Source organism: Zingiber officinale, chromosome 10A, assembly GCF_018446385.1.
Source record: "Zingiber officinale cultivar Zhangliang chromosome 10A, Zo_v1.1, whole genome shotgun sequence".
NCBI lineage: Eukaryota > Viridiplantae > Streptophyta > Magnoliopsida > Zingiberales > Zingiberaceae > Zingiber > Zingiber officinale.
Genome location: NC_056004.1, coordinates 77653359 through 77674633, shown reverse-complemented (window position 1 = coordinate 77674633; position 21275 = coordinate 77653359).

The window sequence follows — 21275 nt, the reverse complement described above, 5'->3', positions numbered from 1 at the left end:
ACAAAGAAACTTCGATTACACGTAATGAAATGCAATTAATAGTAAAGAGACAATTTCATTGACAACTAAAAAAGAATAGAAGCTTTGGTGTTTGTTGTTGGATCGGTGTTCGGACATCGTTGAGAACTTTTCATAACAGCACAGAAGCACGAAAATCATATGAAAAGTTGGGTTTGAGGTGCTAATCATGTTGGTCCTTGTTGGGCTAGTTAGAGAAGGGTGAATAGCCTAAAATCAAAATTAGAATAATCTCTTGCTATTTGAACTGAGCAGGGATGCAATATTAATTAAGCAATTATAACATTAAAAAATAACAATATAAAAATATATAAGTAATAAAGTTATAGTATTTTTACTTGGTTATAATGCAAGTGATTGTTAATTTAAGATAGATGAAAGCTCACTAAAATTCTCTTTCGTTGAATGCGGAGAAATCTTTTATACTCTTTGATAGCTCAGAAAGATGCTAGGAAATAAATACAAAAATTATTGTTGATTTCCTAATTTCAAAGGTCTTTTTATAGTTCTTGGAAAATTCTATTCGTAGCTTAAATGTGTCTTTAATTGGATCCAAGCCGCCTTTAATAGGCTAAGTTTTATCCGCCAAAGATAAAGTTTTATCTTCAGCTAACGACTATTAAAGGTTCCTCCAACAAGTTGGAAGGCACCTTCAATATTGTTCATGTGAGGTGCCTACCAAGCCATTAAAGGTGCCTTCCATGAAGTAGATCGACCTTTTAGCTGATCTTTGTTCTCTTAAGTGATGCTTGGGTTATTCGGAGTTGAGCTCACCCAAACTTAATTCTGACATTCTCCTTGAACAGGCTTCCTTCCCGGTTTCTCGTCCATCGAACATTGCACATATCCTTCTTGTCCACCGGTGTAGTCTTCCACAACTCCTCATCCCTCGGATGCACCAAGCCCGTCGACTCTTTTCTCGTGTCATCTTTCTTGTCCGCTGCATTTTCCACTTGACTTCTTGTGCTCCTAAGTTCCTACATACTTAGACACAAGGCATCAAACACAAACAGGACATAACTTAACTTGGTTGATCATATCAAAACTACCATAAGATACTTACAATCTTCCTTTTTTTTTTGATATGCATCAACCCAAGTTAAAATTAAGGTCAAACCAAAATGCAATATAATAAACTAAATTATAAAATTAGTATAATGATAAAATAGAAAAATATCATCCTAACTTTGCAAAATTAGTACAAGGAAAAAATAAAAAAATATCATCCTAACTCCCCTTGACTTATACATATTTCTCCCTTTTTGATTATATATAAAAAATTAACAAAAAATAAATAAATAGTTAGGAAAATTTGAAATATTTTTCTAGGGGTACATAACAAAAATTAGGCTAATATTTTTTAGAAATAATTTTTAAAAATATTCTATTTTTACTAATTAATCTTATGTTTTGACAAAAATAATTTAAAAATTACTTTTCGATTTCAAAAAATTCTAAAACTTTTTATCAAACATAAATAGAATAATCTATACCAGTAGAAAAAATTTCACAATAAAACATTATTTAATTAAATAGAACTAATTTATTTTAGTAGAATAATTGAATTTTTAAAAATAAATCTTGAAAAATATTTTTTAATTATAAAAATTATGCTAATTTTTTTAATATATAAAACAGATTGTTTAAGGCTATAAAAATCAAAATTTCTAAATTTCTATTTTCTTAAAATTTTTAATATTAGAAATTAACTTTTCAAAAAATAATTTGAAATAATTCAGATAATATTCAAAAACTATTGAAAATTTTTATTATAATAAAGAACATCATGTTTTATCACAAAAATAAAAGTTTTCAAAAGCAAATTTACAAAATATTTTAAATTTTCAAAATACGATTTTTGTTAAGAACATTCATAGAAAATAACTTAATGGAAAAAAAATTTCAAAACTTTTTGTGTTAGTTGATAATACTTTTATTTTACACAGATAAAATTTTGGGCAATAAATATGATCAGAAAGTTATCGAAATAATTGATTTTACTAAAAAAATAAATCAAGTAAATTAATTTTTCAGCATGCATAGAAATTAATTTATTGAGTTAAGCATGATTTTGGTATCCAAAGTAAATTGTTTCCTACTAGATTAATCAAAAAATTTTATAGTATATCATTTCTAGGGATTTTTTCCAAGTTGACCCTTGTGAAATCTAAAATACTAATTAAGCTCTTTAATTTTGAATTTTGAAGAATATTTGAATTTTCACCTGCATACTTATTCTTTAATTTTTCTATTTGTGCTTTCAATTTTTTATTTTTTATTTTTAAATTATTATACATATCTAAGTGCATGAATTTACTAAGCTCAATTTTAACCTAATATTATCTTTTTCTAATTGTACTATATTCTTAGAAAGCATTTTAATAAATTGAAACGATTATTCAGGAGGTAATGCACATACCTCAATTACCTCGTGGTTTGATGCTTCCCTTCATCACTGTTTTTCTCTGAAGATCCTCCCTCTTTATCAATACTCATCTCTAAGGAACTTTCGGTATTCCTCTGATGGTCTGCCATCAAGGTTAATCCGACGTACTCTTCTAGATCCAATTCTGCTGATGATGATATGTCCCATGTCGCCTTCAAGTATTTGTGTTTTGTTCTTGTTAGTCTTTTGCCCTTGTCTTTCTTCTTCTTCAGTTTAGGGTAATTGTCCTTGATGTGCTCATCTTCTTGGCAGTTGTAGCATCAACCTTCCTTTTTTTCGAAGGTACTTTTTCGCTTACGACTTATTAAATTTATTAGATTTAATAAACTTACTAGGTGCCTTCAATAAGCTAAGTTTTATTCGCTGAAGATAAAGTTTTATCTTCAACTAATGACTATTATGTTGGTCCCTTGGCGGCCGGCTAGAGGGGGTGAATAGCTTGCACAATAATAAATGAATCTTTCTCGAACTTTATAACATTATTAAACTAACACTTGCATAAAAAGAAACTGATTAATTAAAGAAATAAACGAGGCATAAAAGAAGTTACTTAGTTTACAATCAGATGATTGCTAATCCAAGGCAGTTGAAGCTTACTATCAAAGTCTCCTTCAGGCGAAGAAGCCTCTTAAAGCGTTAACAGCTCACAAACAAGCAGTAGAACAAAAGAGAAGTGTTTACAAGTGTTGTTCTAAGATACTAGGAGTAGGGTTGTATTTATAGCCCTAGTCGGAACACCTGAAATGGTTCAAGCACCTGAAGGGGGATAAAAATTTATCCCAGTGGTAATAGAATGCGCCATGTTGCATTCTGATAGAATTATTGGTCCAAGTGCCCGAAACCAAAAAGTCAACATCCTGTTGACTTTTTGGTCTGGGTCTTCCACTTCGGTTTCACTTCACTTGGGTGATTTTGGCCATCTGAAATAGGGCTCACCCGAACCCATCTTTTGGCCTTCTTGAATAACCTTCCGTTCCAACTTCTCATTCCTTGGAAACGCCACGCGCCTCCTTCTTGTCTGCCAGCGTACTCTTCCGTAGCACCTCGTCCTTCAGACGCACCGAACCCGTCGACTCTCTTCCGTGTAGTCCTTCTCTCTAGTTGCGTCTTTTACTTGACCTCCTGTGCTCCTAAGTTCCTGCACACTTAGACACAGGATATCAAAACATAATAAGGCCTAACTTGACTTGATTGATTACATCAAAACTACCACGGAGTACTTACAATCTTCCCCTTTTTGATGTGAGCAACCCCAAGTTAAGTTAGGGTAAACCAACAACAAATAACAGTTATAAAATTGTAAGTACAAAAAAATTATACTCTCCCCCTAGACTTAATATCTAATTCTCTCCCTTTGATCACATTAAAATGGAGTAGTCTATGTAAATAACTGGGAATAAATGAAGCAAAGTCTAATGGATAAAATATAGTGACTATAAAGAAAATCAAAAAGTTTTAAGTTTTAAAAATTCAGGTTTTTCAATTTATAAATTATTTTTGTAAAATTTTTAAAAAAATTAGACTTGGAAAAAGTTTTATAATAGTTGAGCAGACATAAAATTTTAAAAAAATTATGTAAGCAGAAATCAATTAGTTTCGGCATAAATACATATTTTCCAAAAATAATGCTCAAAAATAGTTATTAACCTAAAGAAATTTTGAAATATTTTCTGGAAATGTATAATAGCAAATAACTTTGCAGAAAAAATAAAATTTTAAAAATTAAAATTTTGAGAGTTTTTAATATTAAAATTTTTTATTTGGATAGATAGTTTATAACAAATTCGCCAATAGTCAAAAAAAAAAAATTAAAACAAATTCAATTAGATAGAGAAAATGATATATTTTCACAAAAAAATAAATTTTGCTAAAATAACTCTGCGAGATATTTTTAAATGGACAAATATAATTTTTTAAACAATTCATACAAAATAATTTAATGTTCAGAAAATTTTAAAATTTTTCCTATAGATAAGTGATGAAATTCTCTTTCTCAGAAAAATTAGGATCAAATTTATTTCAAATAGAAATTATACAAAAAATGTTTATACAATTTTAAGCAAGAAAATATTAAAATATAAGACATGAATAAAAATTTAATTCAACCATGATTTTGGAATCCAAAATAGATTCCTTCCTACTGGATTAATAAGAATTTTTTTTGGAATATATATTTGTGATATTTTTCTAACTTGGCCCTTATGAAATATAAAATACCAATTAAGTCCTCGTTCATATTTAAAATTTCTATCATTAGCATATAGAAAATTTGCGTATGAATCATCTTTTTCTAGCATTTTAATTTTATATTTTCATCTCTTAGTTTTTCAAATTCTTCTTTTATGCATGCATGTTCTTTCTTTGACTTTATATACTTTGTTCTCTTTTTATATAATGAGTTACTTGACATTTGCACAATTTTAAATAATTACTCTGGAAGAAATTTACTTACCTTACTTACCATATATTCATCGGTAGACACTCCCCTTTCATTATTACTTTCTTTTGCAGTGTTTCCCCCTTCATCGATGCTCTCGATGCTCATTTCCGAGGTTCTTTCGTCGTCTTCCGGTAGGTACTCGCCAATTAGAGCTGTTTCGATAATCTCCTTGGATTCGGATGCTTTTGAAGATGAGTCGCTATCCATAGCATAATCAAATTCTTCTTTTGTTGATTGTTTGTAGAGCTCCAAGAACTTTTTCCAAAGTTTTTTTGCGCTTTGGTAGTTATCGATTTTGTTGAGTTCTTGAGCAAAAAGAACACTCAGTAGATGGAATTCGGCCTTACTATTTGCTATGAATTTGTTGTGCTACTTCTGATTCCAAAGATGCTCCTCGAGTTCTTTTCCATCTTTACATTTGGGAGCATCAAAACCAAATTTCATATAAAGTATTATTTCAAAATCAGTTCAAAAAAATACTTCCATTTTTCATTTCCAGAATGAGAACTTCCCCTCAAATGTTGGCGGGTAGATGCTAGCTCTGACTATTTCTTGTGCTTTGATTAGCAGTTAGTCCTCCTGAAGCGTCCTTGCTCTAATACCAATTGTTGGCCCCTTGGCATCCGACTAGAGGGGGTGAATAACCTGCACAATAATAAACAAACCTTTCTCAAACTTTACATCTTTATTAAACTAACACTTGCATAAAAATAAATTGATTAATTAAAGAAAGAAACAAGGCACAAAAGAAGTTACTTGGTTTGCAATCAGATGATTGCTAATCCAAGATAATTGAAGCTCACTATCAAAGTTTCCTTCAGGCGGAGAAGCCTCTTACAGCGTTGACAGCTCACAGACAAGTAGTAGAACAAAAGAGAAGCATTTACAAGTGTTGTTCTAAGCTACTAGGATCAGGATTGTATTTATAGCCCTGGTTGGAGTGCCTGGAAGGGTTCCAGGTGCCTGGAGGGGGATAAAATTTTATCTCAATCGCAACAGAATGTGTCACGTCACGTTCCGATAGAATTACTAGTCCGGGTGCCCGGAGGGGTTTCGTGCGCTAGGAGTTCAGGTGCCTAGAACCAAAGTCAGCATCCTGTTGACTTTTTGGTCTGGGTCTTCCGCTCTGGTTCTGCTTCTCTTGGGTGATTTTGGTCATCTGAAATAGGACTCACCCGAACCCATCTTCTTGCCTTCTCGAGCAATCTTCTACTCCAGCTTCTCATCCCTCAGAAATGTCGCGCGCCTCCTTCTCGTCCGCCAACGTACTCTTCTGTAGCACCTCATCCCTCGGATGCACCGAGCCCCGTCGACTTTCTCCCATGTCGTCCTTCTCGATAGCTGTATCTTTCGCTTGACCTCCTGCGCTCTTAAGTTCCTGCACACTTAGACACGTGGCATCAAAACATAATAGGATCTAACTTGACTTAGCTGATCATATCAAAACTACCATGGGGTACTTACATATTAAAGGCACCTCTAATAGGCTAGAAGGTGTCTTCGACACTGTTAATGTGAGGAGCCTTCTAAGCCATTGAAAGCACCTTCCATGAGGTAGATTAGCTTTTTAGCTGATCTTTGTTCACTTAAGTGATGCTCCGATTAACCAGAGTTGAGCTAACCCAAATCCAACACTAGCCTTCTCCTCGAGCAAGCTTCCTCCCTGGCTTCTCATCCCTTGAATGTCACACACATCCTTTGTTAAAGTAGGTGCCCTGTAAAGCTAATTATTGGCTAAGGCTTTGTTGACTCTTGTAAATAAGTAACCTTTATTTTAATATAATTTAATTCAGTTTGACATTTACTTTATCTTTATATTCATGTTAAATGCATAGATAAAGTCGTTGAATATACTATAGTGAGATCTGGTGGTACATATGATGGTCATCATGAAATATATCAACATTCACTGTATATTCTAAATTTGTTCCTAATCAATTGGGTCACCTAATAAACAAGGGTAAAAGGTCACTCGAGCTAGAGACTAGCATCTATGATGTAGTGTACCTCTAGGATTTTCACCTAGAGTCCTCAACTCTAGGATTTCACCCAACGTTCTCGACTCGCCAAGACTTCACCCAGTTCCCCGAACTAGGACTTCGTTTCCTAACTGCAGCTAAGACTTTCTATAATCTAGGGTTACCTCCCCCTAGGATTTTCTACCTGCTTATAATCCACTAGGACTTTTACCTAAGAACACTTAAGACTTTCCTGCAAGCTCAATCACACTTGTTAGATCATAAGACACCTTAACTCTTGAATTCTTTGCCATTATCAAAACTTAAGTTCAATTGTCTGGTGCTCCCTGTACTAACAATTGTTGGTGCAATCATGCCCTGGAAGTTTCAATGTATTGACAATTATTTAAGTTTAAGTTAATACGTTGGATTTAACATGCATTGTGAGTTTGCAGGAGGAGTTTCTTGTAGGTCGGAATACCAGATACAAGAGAAGTCCAAGAAGGTCGAGGAGGACTGGATTCTTGGCAAAAGGAAGTTCTTGCAGGTCAGAAGATCAGATGCAAGGCAAGAGAAGTCTAAGAAGGTCAGGGACCAGATTCTTGGCAAGAGAAGCTCCTGCAAGTCAGAAGATTGGATGTGTGTTAAGCCCACTGTCAGAAATTGATTTGTAAATCGATTCAGACATAACTGTGAGTCAGAATGCCTCTGAATCGATCAGTCGATTGATTGAAGGGAAGTCAATCGATCGGCCGATCGATCAGTAAGGTTCTATGCAAAGCACAGAATCATCCTGAATCGATCGGCCGATCGATTCAAGGTATTGAATCGATCGGCCGATCGATCGGTTCAAGGTATTGAATCGATCGGCCGATCGATAGGTGAACGATCGGTGCGAAGCACAGATTCCTCCTGAATCGATTAGCCGATCGATTCAAGGTATTGAATCGATCGGCCGATCGATCGGTGAACGATCTGTGCGAAGCACAGATTTCTCCTGAATCGATCAGCCGATCGATTCAAGGTATTGAATCGATCGGCCGATCGATTCAAAGAGGCTCTGCGATTCTGCGATGAAGCACTACACGTCTGAATCGATCAAGGTAAAATCCCAATCGATTAAGGTTCAAATCAGATGATCTACGCCATTGATCTTAACGTGACAACACTCAACGGATACCTTTGAATCGATTGGAATACAAGCCCAATCGATTCATGGCGACGGCTACATGAGAAACGACTAGTTTTCTCAACGTTTAAAAGCGTGGAAGAAAAAGAAAATAGATCATCCAAAAGAAAATACTGTTCCATTGCTCTCAAAGGTTTTCAGAAATCCTTCAAGTGATCAAGATTTGAAAAGTGCTCAAGCTCTCCTCTCCGCCATTTCCTGAAGTCTCACTTGCAAAGAAGAAGCCGGTTAAAGTTTGTGATCCTTCTTCTCTTCTTCATTGTTGTGTTTGTGATTTTTACTTTGGAGAGGGAGAGTTGTAATCTTGTAAGGTTTCTCCACCTTCGGTGTGATTCCGAGAAGGAGGGTTTTGATAGTGGAAGAGTGGTGAGTGGTGTGGATCCTTGGACTAGTCACCTCATTGAGGAGGTGGATACCAAGTAAATACAGGAGTTAGCATTGCCTTCAAGTGTCCACTGCGAAAGAATAAATTGATCAAGAAAACGAAGTGAGCCATTCACCCCCCCTCTAGCTCAACCGATCCTAACAACAATCTCTCCCTTTTTTATTATAGTAACTTGATTCAAAAGTTAAGTAAAACATATAGCAACATATAGCAAAAGTTAAGAGATTCATTTATAAAAAGAATTAACTTGTTAGCTCCCCCTTAGTCCCTTAAGTTAAGTAAAACATATAGCAACATATAGATAAAGTTAAGATATTCATTTATAAAGAAAAGAATTAACTTGTTAGCTCCCCTTAGTCCCTTAACCTTCTCTCTTCCCCTTAACTTTTGAATATTCTTTCCCCTTTTGACATATATCAAAAATAATTCAGGGAGGAAAAAACATTTAATTTTAAAATAAAACATTTAATTTTAAAATAAAACATTTTAGTTCTTTTTAAATACTTGGAAACAAACTCTGATAGTAGAATTTTACATTAAAAAACTTTTGAAAGGGAGAGTTAAAAACAATTTCAAATATACTATGTTTTGAAAGTATTTAGCATTTTTTGTAAAAGCTTTGAAGAAGAACTTGACTTTTAAAAAATAGTTTATTTTTAAAAGATATATTTTTTAAGATTTAGTATCTTTGAAAGTATACTTAAAGGCTTTGAAGAAAAAAAATAATTTTTTCCTTAAAAACTTAGCTAAATTCTTAGATTTAAAAAATACTTTGTCAAGTACTTAGCTTTTGAAGAATTTCAAAGAAACTTAGCTTTTGAAGAATTTCAAAGAAACTTAGCTAAGTACCTAGTTTTTTGAAAAACATAGTTAAGTAAAAGATTCCTAAAAAGCCTTATTTAAACTTTTTGAAAATATTTCATAAAAACTTAGTTAAAAATACTTTTTCAAAAACTTATTTTTCCAAAAAAAAAAAACTATTTAAACTTGCCTTTTCAAAAACATATTTAAGGTTATTTTTCAAAAATGGTTAAACTTTTAAAAATAGTTAATCCAAAGAAAAACTTAACTTCCTTTTGAAAATACTTTGACATTTGAAAATAAAAATATTTAACTTAACTTCCTTTTTTCTCCCCCTTAGTTAATACCCCAAAAAAATTAGCTTAATTTTTCATCTCACCCTTTCTAAGTTATCAAATAAGTTAAGCTTATGAGTTTATGTGAGATGAAGTTAAGTTAATTTTGATTTTGAAGTTGATTTTAAGTTTAAATTAAAAAAAAAAAAATTAAGTCTGAATTTGAATTGTAAAATAATTAAGTTTTAATTTTGAAATATTTAAATTTAAATTTTAAAAATATAATTAAAATTGAATATGAAAATTTAAATTTGAATAATTAAATTTGAGTTTGACAATTTAAGTTTGAATAGTTAAATTTGACTTTGACAATTTAAATTTCATTAATAGAATTTGAATTTAAAAATTTAAGTTTGAATAATTAAATTTGAATTTAAAAATTTAAGTTTGAATAAAAAAATTTAAGTTCAAAAATTTAAATAATTAAATTTGAATTTGAATTTTGAGATTTATATTTGCTTTGATTTAAATATTAAGTTAGGTTTAAGTTTTAATTAACTAATTTAAACCTTAATTCATCTCATCCTTTTATAGATTGTTAATTAGGGAACCTTATCTATTTTGTGAGATGGTTAATTTTATCTTTAATTTAGATTCAAATCTAAGAATTGATGTATACATGAGTTAGACTAAATTTTAATAGTTAGTCACTTAAATATTCAATTCAATAATTGGCTTCCAAGCTGTGACGAAGTACTAGACTTTCTTGGATATTGGAACAACAATCATTTTTAGACAAAGTCTTTTAAAGAAATTAAATATTTAATTTTTTTCTAAAAATCCTTGGTCTAACTAAACAAGTGTCGATCAAGTCTAAGTCTTTATCTATCATAATCGAGTCATAAATAAGAAAAAAATAGTAAATCAAACATCAATCATGTTTATCTAATGAAAATGCTCTTTCTATTGGCTCTCTCTAGATCATAGTCTCGATAAGGTCTATCAAGGTAATAGATTTTATCCTTAGGGATTCAATATTGATCAAGTTCAACTTGATTAACCAATTTAGTCTTGGAGACCCATGCTTAAACTAGTATTCTATTTGGTCGATTTACTAAGGATAAGTAAGATTTAAATTTATATTTTGCCTTACCTTATATCTGAGTCTAGATCGATTATGTATGACTCTTTGTCTTCTAAGGATCAAATTAAGATTCTTGGAGCCTAAATTGAATCATTCCAATGAGTCCCTAAGTTCCTTGACTTAACTTTTCAAGTTGGAATTTTCTTCCTCAAGTTGTTAAACTTGAGTTGAAGTTCTAGCTTGAACAGATTCAGTCAAAGAGCTTGGGTTAGTTACTTCCTTAAGGGTTGTTACCTCTTTTTAGAGTGACTTGACCCAGATATTGGATTTGGCCAACTTTCTTAATAAATATGAAATTAAATTCTGTAGATCATCTACTTGAGAACTAGCAACCAGAGAACTTACAATATTATTTGGTCCTTCGAAAATGGATACAGATCCGTGACTTCTTTCAGACTCACTTTCTGATTCAACTCTAGTTTTAGACTCACACTCAATTTCAGCAATGCAAGCTTGTACCGGTAGAGCAAGGAAGCTCACATGTTCGTGTTCTTTGTTGGAGTCTTCCGAGAATTCAGACCATGTTGCTTTCAATGGTTTCCTTGTCCCTTGCTTCTTTAGAAAATTTTGAACTTGGCTGACTTGTTCGGAGGTGATCTCCATGTCTACTAATTTGAATTTGGGTTCGAGTCAGGATTTGAGCTTTGATTTCTTAGTCTTGCTTGTGCTTGCAACCAAAGTAATACCTTTCTCGGCCAGGCATTCATTAGTCTGTTCGTGTAACTCAAAATTGAAAAATAATTCATCTAATCTAATAATTGAAAGATCCTTGGAAACCTTGTATCATCTATCATGGATGCCCATAAGGTATTCTTAAGAAAGGATTGTAGTGTATACCTTTGTAACACCCCACCCTCCTCACTACTAGTCTGTGAAGGCGGAGCGCTACTGGACTACTAACTTATCTTAACTAACATTGCACACATGTGAATATCAATACATAAAACTCTCTAAACATGCAACTGATAGCAGCGGAAAACATAAACAACTATCTCTACATACTACTCCAGCATATGAACACAACTAAAACTATACATCAATCTAATCATGCTGAAATATATGTATTAATCTGAACATACATGCAACCATTGTACAACTCAGATAATAGATCTAATGTGCATAACAATTTAAATGAAAGAATTCTAAATACATGGCAATCTTAATAAATTCTTATGCTAAATCCCAAGGCTTCTATAATCCAGGCATCACACATCCATCCGCACCTCCTTGTCGCCTTCCTTTGCTATAACTTTTCCTTTCCTTTTATCTGCAGTAAGAGGAAATGCAACTAAAAGCAAAATTGCTTAGTAAGCGCTATCTAACTCACAAAACTCGAATATGCATGTGAATAAAACAAATCTAAAACTGAATGCTTTAAAGGAAATACTACACATGCTCATCTAATAGCAAAAGAAACAAGACATGCTGAAATGCTAAACATGTAAAGCTTATTTCACTTGTTCAAAACTTATACTTTTATACTTCAGAATAATAAGTTTAACTGAACTGATACATAAGATGATAGGCTAATGCTGAATCTGAACTGTATTCACGTAACTGATTTGTGAAGTTTTGAAAACTATTTTCATAATAGATAAAAATAATAATCATGCTATTGATGGGCCCGACAACTGTACTTGCTATGCGCGCATCCCTAACTAGACCCGAGGTAGCTAGTCCCGAATCTAGTAGGGTTTACTAGGTTATCTAAACCTAGGAACGACTATGGGAGCCCAACCCAAGGACAACTAAGAGTCCAGCACAGTGCCACTGATAAAAGTAAAATACTTATTCATAAGCTGATTTATCTTATCTTGCTCTTACTAGGTTATCTGAACCTAGAGCTAGGTTATCTGAACCTAGGGGCGACTATGAGAGCCCACCCATTGGACCGTAGTCCCATATAAACTGAAGCAAGACTAAGCATACTATTTATAAGAATTGTAGAATGAAATGCTAACTATCAAAACTGCAATGCTAAACAATTCAAAATCTGCAGTATAAACTTTAAAGAAATCTGCACCATAAGCTCTTAAGAAATCTGTACTACAAGCTCTAAAGAAATCTGCTCTAAAGGAATCTGCATTTTAAGCTCTAAGAAATCTGCACTATAAACTCTAAAGAAATCTGCACTATAAACTCTAAAGAAAACTGCACTATAAGCTCTAAAGAAATCTGCTCTAAAGAAATCTGCATTTTAAACTCTTAAGAAATCTGCACTACAAGCTCTAAAGAAATCTGCTCTAAAAGAATCTGCATTTTAAGCTCTTAAGAAATCTGCACCACAAGGAGATCTAAACTACATTAAAACTTCCAAATTGATTTCAATTATTTCAGTTTCCCCACTCATCTAGTATCAACAACTGCTTTCTAAACTTTCTGTTTCATCATCAACATGATCCATTTATAATTAGAAGAATATTTATTCCAATTTACACCACTTCATGCTCTAATAACTCAACAAAGGATCTATAACTGACATGCAAAAGAAATCTAAAATCTGAACTACAAGTTCTACCAAAAATCTGCACTATAAATTCCACCAAAAATCTGCACTACAAGTTCCACCAAAAATCTGCACTATAAATTCCACCAAAAATCTGCATTACAAGTTCCACCAAAAATCTGCACTATAAACTTAATTAAAATCTGCACTATAAGCTTAATTAAAATCTGCACTATAAGCTTACATAAAAATCTGCACTATAAGCTTAATTAAAATTTGCACTATAGGCTTAATTAAAATCTGCACTATAAGCTTAAATAAAAATCTGCACTATAAGCTTAATTAAAATCTGCACTATAAAAATTCGAATTTCTAATTACAAGGGAAAAACAAATCTTGGATCTACTCTAAATTCCCAAGCAACCACAATCCTTTACAGCATATTCCGAAAACTAAAAGGAACACTAAATCAAAGCTCGAAACTACCCTTACCGCGGGTGAGTAGCACTTACCTTGGCGTTCTTGGACTCACTACCGAAGAAGAAGGCTCCTAGGGCTTCGGTAAAAACTCAAGCTCTCGGTAACTTCTTCGCATCTACTTGTTCTCCTCGCTAAGGTGATCACGATGGTGGAGGAAGCCCTCGGATTTGGTCCTTGGTCGGCCGCTGGAAATGATGCCCTAGCTCCGGCTTTGTTTCCCGCCCAAGCACCGCCGTCACGAGCGAGAGGAGAGGATGGTTTAGGTCACCGCAACATGACCCCAGCTTACCCCCTTTTTATAACTCCCATATTCTGTTAACTAACTATCCTTTAAATTATTTTCGCTCGATATTTGCTCAGCACCGCTCGCTTGGGCGCTTGGTCATTGTGCTTTGCTTAAGGCGTGGACCGGGTCGAAGGTTGCGGGTTCGAATCTCGGCCGCAACTCTTTTATACTTAATATTTTCTGTTTAACTACTACTACTTAAAATATTTCCGCTATCTTTTCTAAACAGCACCGCTCGCTTGGGCACTTGGTTATCGCGCTCCGCTTAAGATTCGGGTCGGAGGTCGTGGGTTCGAATCTCGGCCGAATCCCTTTTATTCCTATTTATTTTCTGTTTATTAACTACTACTTAAATAAATTTTACTCTTCCTTTAATCAGCAACGCCCGCTTAGGCACTTAGTTAGCCGAGACAACTTAAGGCTTTGTTTGACCGGAGGTCTCCGGTTCGAACCTTGGCTTAATTTCTTTATTTTTTTGCAACTTGTTTCTTTTGGTAAAAATACCAAACGAACTCCAAAAATTACATAAAAATATTCTAAATTTTTTTAAAAATCTCTAGAATATTTCTAAAGCATTTCTAAATATTTTTAAGTGCTATTAGGACTCAGAATGAGGAAATTTGGGTCGTTACAACCTTATAATTAAAAGATCAAAAAGAATTTAGATATCTCCATAATGGTATGATATTGTCCGCTTTGGGCCTAAGCCCTCATGATTTTACTCTTGGGCTCTACTCAAAAGGCCTCATACCAAGGGAGATATCTTTTTCTTATAAACCCATGATCTTTTCCATGTATTTTCAATGTGGAATTATGTTTGCAACCTTGCAACCCCAACAATCCCCCCTCAAACAAAGGACCATAGGATCTCCCTCAAGCATCAAGTCACTCTTGACCTGCTCAGGGCCTCCCCTCAAGTATCGGATCACTCTTAACCTGCTCAGGGCCTCCCCTCAAGGATCGAGTCACTGACCTGCTCAAGGTCTCCCCTACTTCATTCAAGGTTTTACCCACATGTTTTGATCTTGGATCATGGCTCTGGCTTGTGCTTTTTGTAATGCCATAAATTTTCCTCTATGTCAAAAGAGAAAAAATAAATAGGAGATAATAAAAGAAATAAAAATAGATTTATAAATAGCCTTGGGCTAGAATTGCACCCAAGACCTTTTATTTAAGATTAGTTGAAGTTGTCATTAGGGTGGTGGTAAAGTATCACATTGAGAATAGGAAATAATTTATTATAAGTAGATTTTGTGTGAAAAGATACTTCAACTTCCACCTAGTATAAAAGGGAAAGGAAGAGATAAAAACCTAGCTTTTCATCTTCCTCTTCTCCTTTCTAGCCGAAATCTCTCCTTCCTCCTTTCAAGTTTCGGCCAAGAAACCTAGGGCTTCAAGTCTTTAAGCTTTTCAAGGGAAGAATCTAAGGGGAGGGTCTCTCTCAAGGAAGTAGAACGTGCAGGAAGGTGTTTTGGAAATTAGGGAGGGCAAGAGAAGATTGTCTTCCCTATATCTTATACTAGTAAGATTTAGCGAAAGGATGTAAGTACTTCTCACCTGCGGTATAAGTTGCTTCGTCGATGCATGTTGTAGTATGTATCTATGTAAGTTAAAAGAAGATTCATGCCATGATATGTTTTATGTATGTTAAAGGAGATAGATGTTATGATTGTAAGATGCCCTCTAAAGGTTGGGATTAAGAGCACGTTTAGAGTATTTGATTTGTTTCCCATTAAGTTTTGGGACTAATAAGCATAATCAAGTGCCCCAAGGTGCTTCCCTATAAGTGTGAGGGATTAAGTGCACACAAGGTGTTTGTTGAAATGACAAGTTAGTGTAAGTATAAGAAAGAAGTATTAAAAAGAAAGTATTTTACTTTAAGATGACATGTACTAGACACAAGGTCCATGGGTGGGCTCCTAGATCACCCCTAGGCCCCTAGATCACCTAGTAGTACCTTAATAAGTTCGGGATTAGCTACCTCAGACTTTATTAAGGATACGCGCAAAGTGGTACAATGTCGGGTCCAAAGCAAGTGATTATTATTTTCACTAGTATGTAAGATAAAGTTTTCAAAGCTCATTGATTTTTTAAAGTGAAACATTATTACGTTGAGAACTAGAATTAGAGAGTGCAGGGTTTGACCTCTACAGCATAGCAAATTTTATGTTTTTGCATTGCATGGTTTTAAGTGGATATTTTGCATGATAAACTGATTTTAAAATGCATGCCATATACATATTTCCGAGTTATGTATTTTAGCATAAATGATTGTTAGTGCATGTTTTGGGTTTCTGTAAGCAGTTTGAAAAACATGTACTCTTTGAATGAATTATTTTATGAGTAGATGATACTTACTAAGCATTTGCTTATAGATTACTTTTCTTTATACTGTAGATAAAGGTAAAGGAAAGCTCGAGTAAGGAGGGTAGCAGGAGCAATGTTGCTGGTGTGTGTGACGGAACAGTTGGAAGTGATCTTGGAACTTGCTAGTGCATGGAATATGTTAGATTTTGGTACTGATGGACCTATTTTCTTATCTCGCTTAGTATAAAAATACTATTAAGAATTGTGTATGATGGAATTGACAGTTTGTTAGTAATTAGCATGTCAAAGAATCTTCCTAAAGAAATGGGAGAGAACGGTAAGCCAAGAGGGAGTACAAAGGGGAGAACCAACCTCCTTTGTAGTGCTGTGTGTGACCCCCTGCACGGCTCGTGACACGGTCATGTGGGTTCACATGACCATCACCTGCTCCCTCTCGGCCAGGGTGACATGGTCGTGTGGATTCACACGGTCATCACCTGCTCCCTCTCGGCCAGGGTCACATGGTCGTGTGGCTCACACGGTCATCGCCTGCTCCCTCTCGGCCAGGGTGCTACGGTCGTGTGGTTTCACACGGTCGTGCACCTCTTCCTGTCGGCCGGAGTGACACGACCGCGTGGCTTCACATGGCTGTGCATTCCTCTTAGTCTCGGTCAAGGTGACACGGCCGTGTGGAGCTCACGGCCGTGACCTCTTCTTCTCGGGTAAGATGACACGGCCGTGTGGTTTCACACGGCCGAGTACCCCTTCATCACAGTCGAGGTGACACGGCAGTGTGAGCCACACGGTCGTGCCCCTCTTCCTCACTGCCCAGGTGACACGGCCGTGTGGAAGCCACACGATCGTGCCCTGCTCCAGCAGGGAAGGCCTTACACAGCCATGTGGCACACACGGTCGTGCCTAAACTTGGGTCTGGTAAGGCCACATGACCGGTCATCACCACACGACCATAGCATGCCCCTTCATGGGCAAGGCCACAGGGCTGGTTAGGGTCACATGGCCCAGATCCCTCAGCAACTATAGAGTTTCTTTCAGCTCTGCTTCACTCCAAACCATGGCTTAATAGTCGAAACAAGTTCCGACTAGATTTTTGAATCGAGCGAAGTACAAATAACCATGTCCTTAGAAGGTATACAAAAATACATAAGTAATGTCTATGCTCTAAGTTAGGGTTTCAGCCAGGCGGTCGTTACACTTTTTCTGACGGTTAGTCCAGTGAAGAGCAACCTCGCTCTGATACTGATTGAAGGATTGAAAAGAATTTGGATATCTCCACAATGGTATGATATTATCCACTTTGAGCCTAAGCCCACATAATTTTATTCTTGGACTATACCCAAAAGACCTCATGCCAATTGAGATATCTTTTTCTTATAAACCCATGATTTTTTCCATGTGTTTTCAATGTAGGACTATGTTTGTAACCTTGCAACCCCAACAATAATATCATGATTCTCCTTCTGGCCAATCGCGTGTAGTCCATTAAGCAGGTCTTGCATCCGAGCATGTAGTTGACTTGCTGATTCTCCATTCTACATTTTGATATTATATAATTTATTTAACAATAAATGTTTTTTACATACCTTAGCATCGGAGGTTCCTTTGTGAAGTTTGATTAGCTTTTACTAGAGATCTTTTGCGCTGCTTAACGATCCAATTCGATTTAGCTCCTCTTTGGTCAAGCCGCACTGTAGGGTCTAAGTGACCTTTGTGTCTGCCTTGATCTTCCTTTTTGTTGGTTCATCTCATTTATTGTAGGTGAGTGATTCTCCATTTTTGGTGGGGAGTGTGAATCTAGTTTGGATTATGATCTACATCTCCACCTGCATCTTAAGGTGGTACTCTATCCGACCCTTCTAGTATTTGAAGTCCTTGCTGGAGAAAAGTAGTGGGCGTGCGGTGTTATAGCCTTCTTGGTAAGTCATTTAAGAAGCAAATCTTGCACACAATAAAAAATGGCAAACGTCCTAAGACTTGGTCTTGGATTAATAGTGCTGGAGAAAAATAAAATAAGGGTATTTCACTAATTTTGAGAAAATAATAAAAATAAATATTATGATAAATTTCCTTAAATGTGATATTTCACCAACTCTGACTAATGGCGAAAAAATTAAACTAGAAAAAAATGAGACTTTTTCAAAAAAAAAATGGAGGAAAAAGACGAAAGGCGTAAAAATATTTTTTAAACAAAAATGATATATAATTTTCTTTTTCAGAAAAGGAACCTCTTGCTCGATTGGTGACTTCACTAATTCAAAGCGACCTTCCTCTGATACCAATTGTTATGACAAAAAAAAATAGATATCTCTATAATGGCATGATACCGTCTACTTTGGGCCTAAGCCCTCATGACTTTACCCCTAGGCCCTACCCAAAAGATCTCATGCCAATGGAGATATCTTTTCCCTATAAATCCATGATCTTTTGTCACGCCCCAGAGGAGTCTCTGTCCGAAGAAATTTTGGCAGCACCTCCCCTGTACCGGTGACAATCTGAAGCATTTCTACAGACATAATATACATCAGCCACAGGCGGCTGGAATATACACACAACCACGCAGTTATATATATATCTTCAGCCCACACGGCTGGAACAAAACCAACACAACGAAAATGACAGAAACCCAATACTAACCAAAGCACAAAAACTGCTAGCCGGCTAGGCTTACACAACCAATAACAAATACAAAATACCACATAACAACATCAACACTCCAAAAATAAAACCAGAGTACTGAGCTAAACAAACTGATACATAAAACAAACAAAACATACGTGAAACCGATAAGTCTTCTGATGTGACGTGGGGACCAGCAGACAGGATGCTCCAAGCGACACCATAAATAACCTGGTACCTGAAAAAGATAGTGTCAACGGGGGTGAGTTCAACAACTCAGCGAATACTAATGGACATGAGTAGTAAGATATATCTAACAGCAACAAACATGAAATACAACTTTCTAATCATATATATAGGGAATATGCAAAACTGAAAGATAACTGAGGAAGCTGTACTCACCAGGAACTCCTATCCAGACAAAAGGGTCGTCAAACCGAAAGTGTCAATAATCCTGTATGCAGGTCAAAGGTATGCATCCAACCAAAATGCAGCAACCAAATGCAGCAAACACAATCACAATAATATAAATACATCAATGCATATGATGCTAATGATGCGTCTGGTCACCCCTGATCAGTCCTCTCACACACAAATGGCGAGACCGAGTGGGTAGGGCTATGACAACTGCGCACTCTGTCATCGCTCTCATGAGTGACCGAGTGGACGGGATCTTGTCGGAGTACTCTGTCCTGTGACCCCAAATCATAAATGGGGAGCTCAATGCTCTCAACTCCCGATACATGACGGAAGTATCTTTGGCTACCACACTGAGTCACCTGACCAACGGAGCCAACCAGAGTCTACTACGCTGCTACACTAAATGTCAGCGGAGCCAAACAGAGCGGAACTGACTGCCGGCTACCACGCTGGGTCATATGACCAACGGAGCCAAACAACAGAACCGCCACACACCTGCTTGATATACCACTAAACCATGAGTGGGGGTGTGTGCAGTACATGTAACTGGCGATGGGCTCAACCATAGTGGAGCCGACAATCGCACAGCATGCAATCATGATGCATGTCACTATGCATAACAAAAACTGATCAACATAACCATATCCATATATACAAAATGGGTACTGTAAAGGCGATGGTCACATACCAAAATCTATAGTACACAGATCAGATAGAATATCAAAAACCTATGTCTTGAACATAATAAGTATGGAATATCCTGATCAGCATAGAAAAATCCATATATACATAATATGGGTACCACAGTATCAGTAGGTCAATCCACGGATCTAGGGCATACAGGTCCTCTATGGTATAGCAACCTAGATCCTAAACATATCTCCTTCCATAACATATGTACCAATCATATGCACATATCAAGAATCAAGGTCTAGGTACACGAATCATATATGATATACAAATAGAGGTACACAAGCCAGTCATGGCATAAAACCTAAGTATCAGACAGTCTCGATACACATGACTGAAACCAAAAGTCCAGAACCTAGTCCTAACCTCAGTAAAGCATGGTATGTCACTTATTCTAGAAACTAAGATACTCATGGTAATTAAGTACTCATGGCAACAAGATACTCATGGTAACAAATCACGAGATATAAATACTGATACTTCACAGGCGACAAATCTAACATGCTATGGATATCAAATAGTGACATACCAAAGGCAAACATGTTTATTGCTTGTAGTTATAAAATACTATGCATATCCAATGACAATATCATAAAAGATAAGTCAAGAGGTACCCGCCTCCAATAGAAGGGTCCAATCCGATCCAAATCCGACGTCGAGATGCTCGTCTCGCGTTAAAGTCCTGTAAATCATTTAATGTACAGTTTAGCTAATCTTATAAGCAACAACTAGCTAAACTAAAAACTCAATCCTAATTCGGTTAGGTATTCTCGTTTAATTCCACCTAACAATCCAAATCAAATTAGATAATTAATCCATCCTTAATCCATCGAACAATTCCTTAACTTCCTCAAATTAATCACTAAATCAAATCTCATCATTCTATCACATACTCCAATTGAATTAATATAGAAGTAAACTAATAACCCAAATGGAAATATGTAAGGAACATATCACCCTCAATAGGAATTCAAAGAGAGATCACAGAAACAAACTCACCTGAATTTTTGAACCATGATCGGATATCACACCTCAGCAACAGCTTAGTCTCATAGATATCAAAACCTAGAAATCAAGCAACCATACCCATGACCTGCTTCCACATCTAAATCAGCGTAATTAAATTTATGAATCTTGGAAATCACAAACACAACCTACCCAATTTAGTGCGCTCTATTATTGACTTTTGGCTGGAACAATAGTTGCTGGAAACTCTGTGCCAGAGCTATGGATCACCCACGTACAGAGATTTCCGAAGCTAGGTGAAAGTGATGCCCTCCGAATCAAATAACTCTAAACCCACATTGATCATGGATCAACCACTCAAACAATCTACCAGGATTAGTTGATTACCTC